Below are 7,510 nucleotides of genomic sequence, written 5' to 3'. Positions count from 1 at the left end.
AGAGAGAGAGAGAATCCGAAGCAGGCTCTGCTCTGTTGGCACAGAGCTCAACACGGGGCTTGGAACCCACAAACCGTTGAGTTCATACCCGAGCAGAGATTGAGATGCTTCACTGACGGAGCCACCCAGGCGCCCCGATGTTCAGAACAGCTTTATTCGTGATAGTCAAAATCTGGAAATAGCTTAAATGTCCATCATCGGATAAACGGCTAAGCCAACTGTGGCACATCCATACGGTGGAATTCTTCCCAGAAATAAGGAATAAACTACTTAGGCACACAACATGGGTGCGTCTCAAAGACCTGCTGAATAAAAGAAGCCAGACACAGAAGAGTAAACACTAAATGATAATATTTATATGAAGTTCTAGAAAGGCAAAATTAATCTCTACAACAAAGGCAGGTCAGTGGTTGTTCAGGGTAAAGGACTATAAAGGGGAATAAGAGAACTTGAAATGTTCTACATCTCAACTGCAGTGGTAGTTACCAGGGTGTACACATTTGATAAAATTTAGGACTTGAGCACTTCGAATGGGTAGATTTTATTGCATGCAAAGTATACCTCAGAGTTGATTTTTTTTTTTCTTAATGAGACCAAAGAAAAACACTGTTTTATTAGGCTCCTTTCTATGACAGAAACCCCACTTAGGATAATTTTAGCACAGAAGAAATGCATTGGCTCATATAATCGGGTTAATCCAGGAGTAGAGTTAGCGTCAGGCATGGCTCAATCCAGGGGCTTATGGATATCTGCACAGCATATTCTCTCCATCTCTGAGCTTTTTCTTCTTTGTTGGCTTTGACCTCAAGCAGAGAACAGGATGGCCGCCAGCAGTTCCATCAGCCTGGCAAATCCCACAAAAAAGCAAATGCCTCTTTCCCCGTAGCTGCTGCAAAACCACCAAGGGGGAGTCTCCGTGTGTGTCCGGGGATCCATGCTTGCCTCTAAAGTCGAGGTCGGGGAGAAGTGGTCTTCTGAGGAGGCATTACCCAAAGTAAGGGCCGTGGACTCTGGGTAGGGACAGCTGACAGACGGCCATTACATTTCTCCATATACCCAAGGGGTGGTGTTATCACCCCTTCCTACCTCCAGACACCTCTGCAGTGGCCGGGCCTCAGGAACAGGGCCCAAACTCATTCAAGGCTCAAGTGTGCTTTGCTTCGACGTCACGGGCCTGCCTGTTAGTTAGATACAAGAGTCCAAACAGAAAGTGAGCACTAATCTCTTCCCCACCAGCCAAGGCAAACAGAAGGCCCTTCCTGCCTGTGCTGGGCTGTCTGCACCCAAGGAGGCTGGCGGGGGGAGGGAGGAGCTCGGCCGCAGCTACTCTGGCCCGGGCCCAGAGGGAACGCCTTGGAGTTGACGGCGTCTGGACTTGCAGGACGAGCATCGAGGAGGGGAAGGAGTCCTCCCTGGGCTCTGGGTCTCGGCGGGCCCGGCCAGAGAGGAATGCAGCGTCTCAAGCCAGAACCACGATCCCTATGGGGTCCGGCCAGGGCAGGACAGCCAGAGAGGAAGCGGAAGGAAAGGTCACCTTTGTAGAGATAAGGACGGAAGGCACCCTCCGACACACTGAGACCCAGACCTCACTTCTGGAGCAGTGCACCTACATTAAGTGAGCATCTTCTCTGTGCCAGACATCTCCCAGGGTTCTCTGTGGAAGTGTCCTCCTGGAAGGGGAGAGAAGGGGGTTACGACGACTTCATTTTTGCATTCGGAAGCCTTGTATTCAGACACATATCTAAAGGGCACTCTTATGCCCATCAAACAAATGAGGTAACAGACTCAGAGATGGGGGGCTTTACCCAAGGCTCCCAGCTAAGTGCCCCTGATCAGACTCCTGGGCCAAGGCTTATCCTTCCCCTCTCCCCAGCTCCAGGAGCTCAAAGCTCTTGCCTCTGCCTGGCTGTGAGTTGAACTGAGGTTATTTCTGACCCAGGTAAGCCAAGGCAGCTTCGGGCTACCTCCCAACCCGGCCCCCAGGGAGTACGGGCAAGAAAAGCCTGAGCTGAGGTCCACCGCCCTGTTTCCCACCAAGGTGCTGGCTGAGTCTGCCTGCCCAACCATCCTGTTTTCTGGGAAGCAGGTTAAATGGACGGCCTTGCCAAGAGCATATACTCTGCCGCGGAATAGCTGGTGGCGGGCAGGGGGAGAGACAGACCGAGGGAGAGAGAGCCAAGGCCAACAAGGGAAGGTGTGGCCAAGGCTCAGGCTCTCAGCGCCCGAGAAAGCCCGTGGGCCTGGCCCAGCTAGGCTCTGGGAAAGCAGTGTTCTCAGTTCCTGGCTCCACCCCTCATGTTGGAGGCAGGCTGGCCGTCCGGCTCTGCAGGCTGGTCTAGGAACAGCTGACGGCTTCCAGGAGCTCGCCATGCGCCTGCCCGTGAGTCCCCTGCACTGGCAGCCTGCCCAGGTGGCCCTCAGGCCAGGCTCCTGGAGTCTAGCTCTATAGGGAAAGGAGGAGAGGCAGGGACAGGCTTCCGGAGACGTAGGCACCTCCGGAGGGGGTCCTGACCCTGAGGGCTGCCAGCTCAGGGCAGGGCCCAGATGAGCAAGCCCCATGTAGGCTGTGTGCCTTCCTAGATACCTCTGTCCAGGCCGGGAGCAGGGAACCAGGGGCCTCAGCCACCCGCCAGCTGTCACCTAGGCCACACGGCTGATGTGTTCTGAAAATGAGGTTAAATCTTGCCCTGCCCAGGGCTGGGATCCTAGGCCAACGGAGGGCTGAATTGGGGCGGCTGTGGGTCCAGGCTGGCTGGGAGCACTCACATCCGGGAGACCAGCCTCTCTGTGGTGCAGATACCCACCATGCTCCGTGAGACAGCAGCACCCACCCACTCACCTCCCGGGACTGGATGACCAAAGCGTTATGATACGCTTGTTAAAACCATATACTAATTATAAATACTTATTACCGAAAGAGCACTGGCAGCGGGAGTCCAAGGCTGCAGCCCCGAACCCCAGCGCTGCCCTATTCCTTGGCTGTGTCTCCCGGCGAGTCTCCTGATCGCTTTTGCCTCACTCCCTCCATCCATAGAATGAGGATCAAAAGAGGGCTCTGAGCGGCAGAGAAAATAACGGACGTGAAATTCTGCCAACTGCAAATGGTCACATCTCCTCGATCAGGCTCTGAAGGCCGGGCTGCCAGAATCTCTTCCATCTCTAGCTCGTGGGTGCGTGGCCGGAGAGTTCTCTGGATGCTTAACAGAATCACCCGAGGAAGAGAAGACCAAGAGACCAGTCCCTGGGTGCTCCCCTATCCCCGGCCACCCAGATCCAACTGGCCTTGCTGGGGAGCAAGCAGGCCCTGACGTGTTTGTAACACTCCCCAGATTCCAAGCGCGACCAGAGTCTAGAAGCCGTGCGGCAGCCCACTTAGAGATCAGTGAGGACAAAGCCTGCGTTTCCAGCCTCCTCACCAACTCCATCCATCTCGGTTTAGAAGAGAGACCTAGTGTGGCTCCAGTACCCGCCACTGACAGCTCCGGGCTTCCTGGCTGTGGGCGAGCTCCTGCCCATCCCACTTGGCAAGAAGAAAAGAGAGACTCTAGCTCCCAAGAGCACAGGGCCATTGCTCAAACGGGTTGCGAGCCTCACGCCTTTTAAAAAACCCCAATCCCGCTAACTGGGTGGGGGGTATACGCACATGGGGGAAAAACGCTGGAAGGATCTGTTTATTAGCAGACGTTCTGTCTAGGTATGGGCGTTTCTGTGAGCCTTTTCATCCTCCTGTATTTTGAAATGCTCTATGGTGGAAGGCAATTCTATTACAGTTGGGGGGGGGAAAACAGTATTCAGTTTTATTTTTCATGTATTTCCTTTTGTACAAAATTGACTTTTTTTTTTTTTTTTTTTAATTTTGCAAGCTTCTGGGGTAAGGAACAAGGAACACACTCAGGAACAAGGAGTTTGGGCAGGGGGTGGGGGTGGCAGGGCAAAGGGGCCTCAGGGCCGGAGAGCTGATTTAGAGGTAGCAAATGCTTAGCTATAAGGAATAATGTATCATCCCGTGTCCACGGTAGGTGGTGAGAATCTCATTTCTTGAAAGACCCATCCACCTCTTACCAAGAAGGGATAAACATCACTCTATGCCCCCACCCCCCCACCTCATATTAACCTTTACCTTGAAGTTGTCCCTTCTCCTGGGCAGATCTTAATGCGGACGCTCCTGAGCAGACCCAGCCCTTTGAAAACGGTCTCTGGCAGAGCTGGTATGGAGGCATGGCTGGGATGACCAGAGCCCGGGAGTAAGGGGCCCGAAGGAGGAAGGCTGGCCGGAAGGATGATCACGTGGTCAGGGTCCTGCAAACAGCCATCTTCTCCAGTGATGAGGGCTTGTAAGTCTGTACCTAGAAACCTAAGAAATACCTAGAGGGTTCATTTCCCTTGCTGACGCATGAGGTTGATGAGTCCTGGGGTGGACAAGAGGGTCCTGCTTGCTGCCTGTTCACCTCCCTGTCCATCTATGGGCAGGCCTTAGCTGTGGGGGGAAGGTTCTGGTGCTTTGGGATCTGGTAACAGTTTTGCAAATTGGCATTCCTGGGTTGAGCCGGACATGTCACAAATTGGTATTTCTTCTTGACCATCCCCCAGCATGCAACCCCTAAACCCACCCAAGACAAGGCCTCGGCTCAGCCAAAATACCTGTGGGGTGGGCTGGTAAAGGTGGGGACAGGGCCACCTGCTGAGAAGCGGGGAGCCGCCGGAGGTGAAACAGGGATAGAGAACATCCAGCCAAGAAAAAGCAAGCTCCGGGGGCAAGGCAGGGATTGGTTGGGGGGGGGGGGGGGGGGGGGGGGACTTGAATCCACTGGGAGGGTATTTTCAAAATGGCCAGGTAATGCTCCCAGGGAGTTTGCTGAGGCTCCCTCGGTTTTAAAGCATAGCTCAGGGGCGCCTGGGTGGCTCAGCCGGTTAAGCGTCTGCCTCTTGATTTCGGCTCTGGTCATGATCTCATGGTTCGGTTCGTGAGTCAGGCTTTGAGCTGACAGCACAGAGCCTGCCTGGGAGTCTCTCTCTCTCTGCCCGCACCCCCCCCCCCCAACTGGTGCACACGTACTCTCTCTCTCAAGATAAATAAAACACAGTACAAGTTCCTGCCCAGGTGCCTTCTCCCCTCCTGCCCCTAAACAGTTCTAACTTCTCAGGAAAGGTGGGCATCCCACAAGCCCCACACTGCTGCTCGCCCCTAAGACACCCCTCCTTGGGCCCTGCACCTGGGGTCCTCTGAACCCTTACTGCACACAAACTGGGGAGACCCTATATTCTTCTGAGTTCCAATCTGGGCAGGACTATCTCAATGCCCAGCCCTCCCCAATCCTCCACCAAAAAAAAAAAAAAAAAAAGGAAAAATATATGTAAATCAATGCATCGGCCCAACAGCATTGTTTTAATGATTCGCTCTCAAGAGGATGGGGGAGGACATCCCAATCTGACCCCGGGAAGCCCTTCCTGTCCCGGAGCGGCCAGGTGGGTAAGGGGTGGCTTGGCAGCTGCTTGCCCGATGCACACTGCAAGAACAATAAGGATTTTTAGGGGCATTATGACTGAGTCAGAAAACACAGCTGCCCCTGAAAGTCCCTCATTTTTCTTGCTGTCCTTGAACTCTCTCCAGGTAAGTCGGCAGTCAACCCGCCCAGCCCAGGGGAGCCGAGGTGGAGTGGAGGGTCCCCTCACCCGACACTGGCCCACATCCCAGGGGGCCCTGAACGCTCTGTGGCGGGTAGGGCGGCCACCAGCACAATTTCTCCAGTGCCTGGCCTGGCCGGTGGCCAGCCTCACTGGCCCCATGGCACACCCAGGAATGACCAGCCTTTGCTGCACCCAGAGCCAACTCTCACCCAAGTGCTTTCTGCCCAGGGAGGGCCGTGGACCGGAATGGAAAGGAATCATAAGTGGAGGAGGGCAGTCCCAAGAGCTGGGGAACGCAGGAAGACCCAGGAGAAGGGTCATCTGGCCCGTGTCTTCACATGGGAGGCGTGGACGCCCACCTTGCAGAGAGACTGAGCTCCTGAGAAACTGAGTGGCAGTCACGGGCCTCAAGCGGCATGTGAAAACAAGACAGTCGGCTCCAGGCTTCCTCAGAGGCCAGGCCGGGACCAGGTGGGGTGGAGACCGGGGCTGGGGGTGTCAGGAAACCTGGGGGGAGAGCTGCTCGGCTCTGGAAGCCCTCTTGAAGAACAACTGGAAAGATTCAAGACTCTAACGGGAAGCAGGAACTGAGCTCTGGTTGTTTCCCGCCGGCAGTCACGGCTTTGGTTACCCTGTCTCTAAAATGGGCCCAAAAGGAACAAAGCTTCCGGCAGCTCTCCCCTTTCAGAAAATAGAGAATTTCTGCTCTCTTGCATAAGAGGCAAGGGACATGAAAAGCCGGCGGACACGGACCCTCTGTCCATGGCAGGAGGCGTGAGGGTGAACCCTGAGACCCAGCAAGCCGTGGGGGGGCTGCCGTGTGAACGGGGACCTCAGTCCAGCGTTCCCCGTGCCCATCCTGCCCACTTCATCAGAGGTGAGCTCTACAAGAGGCAACAGCGTCAGTTGGGCCTAAGTAGGAACACAGGTCCCCAACCCCCTACAGAAACAGCCTGCAGTAGGCAAAGATGGCTGGGGTGTCCGGGATGGTTTTCAGATTCGAATCAACCCCCTGACAGGCTCCGTGGGGAAGTGCAGGCTGGAGGAAACAGGGGGTGGGGTGAGGGGATGGTCAGAAAGTGGCCAAGAAGGAAGAGGGTGGTGACCAATTTTTTTTTTTTTTTCTTACGGGAGGATGAAAGGGGCTTCCAGAATCAGAGCCTCGTTTACAGTCCTTCTCTATGGACCAGGCTGGACAGGCCTCCAGGGCAGCAGAGGCTACCCCCCCCCCAACCCTGGACCTTTGACTCCTGTGAACTTCCCAGTCCAGAATGCCGCCCATCTGTGGAATGCCACCCATTGGTGGCTCACTTGTGCCCTGAAGCCAGGCCATTGCACTGAGGGCCCCAGCTCAGCTGGAACCTGCCCAGCTGGCCACTGGGAGCTTGCCCCACCCAGCCTGACCTGCACCCACCCCTTGGGGGCCTGTCACCAGTCACGCCGTGCCTACGCGACAGGCAGCCTCTCAGAGTATAGGTGGCCCCGCCACCACGAGAGCCTAACTCACGGAAGACAGCCCCGTCTCTTCACTTGGAGAATGAAAGTTCCGAACTTCACTTGGAGCGTTTATCACTCGGCGAACTTCACTCCGAGCTTCACTTGGAGCGTATATCACCCTCTCCAAGTAGTCTTCCCCTTCCCCACAGATCCCAGGCCCCCTGGAAGTCGCCAGAGACAGCGAGAATCCCTTTCCCTCTCGGAAGAACGGCTGGAAAGTGTTGGAGGGTGGGGGTCGGTCCAGGGTCAGGCGGCAAGTCCTTGTTCAGGCTGAGGCACCGTGCGCCCAGAAACCCAGCTGCCTGGCTATAGCCTCACCCTCTCCCAGCTATGTTATGACAATGGTCCCCTCACCGGCCGCCTTCTGCCCTAACCAAGATCACGG

The 7,510-nt window shown here is 55.4% G+C and overlaps 1 long non-coding RNA gene across 1 annotated transcript; it reads right to left on the bottom strand.

Moving 5' to 3' along the window:
- Positions 1-334: 334 nt before the first annotated feature.
- Positions 335-7,195, bottom strand: LOC122485197. Its single transcript, XR_006297810.1, has 2 exons — positions 4,121-7,195; positions 335-1,670 (listed from the first exon to the last, which is right to left on the bottom strand). It is a non-coding gene; the product is annotated as an uncharacterized LOC122485197 (long non-coding RNA).
- Positions 7,196-7,510: the final 315 nt, after the last annotated feature.

This window comes from Prionailurus bengalensis, chromosome E1 (genome assembly GCF_016509475.1).
Source record: "Prionailurus bengalensis isolate Pbe53 chromosome E1, Fcat_Pben_1.1_paternal_pri, whole genome shotgun sequence".
NCBI classification, from domain to species: Eukaryota; Metazoa; Chordata; class Mammalia; order Carnivora; family Felidae; genus Prionailurus; species Prionailurus bengalensis.
Note: the sequence above shows the minus strand (reverse complement) of the source record. Positions and strands in the feature narration are given on the sequence as shown.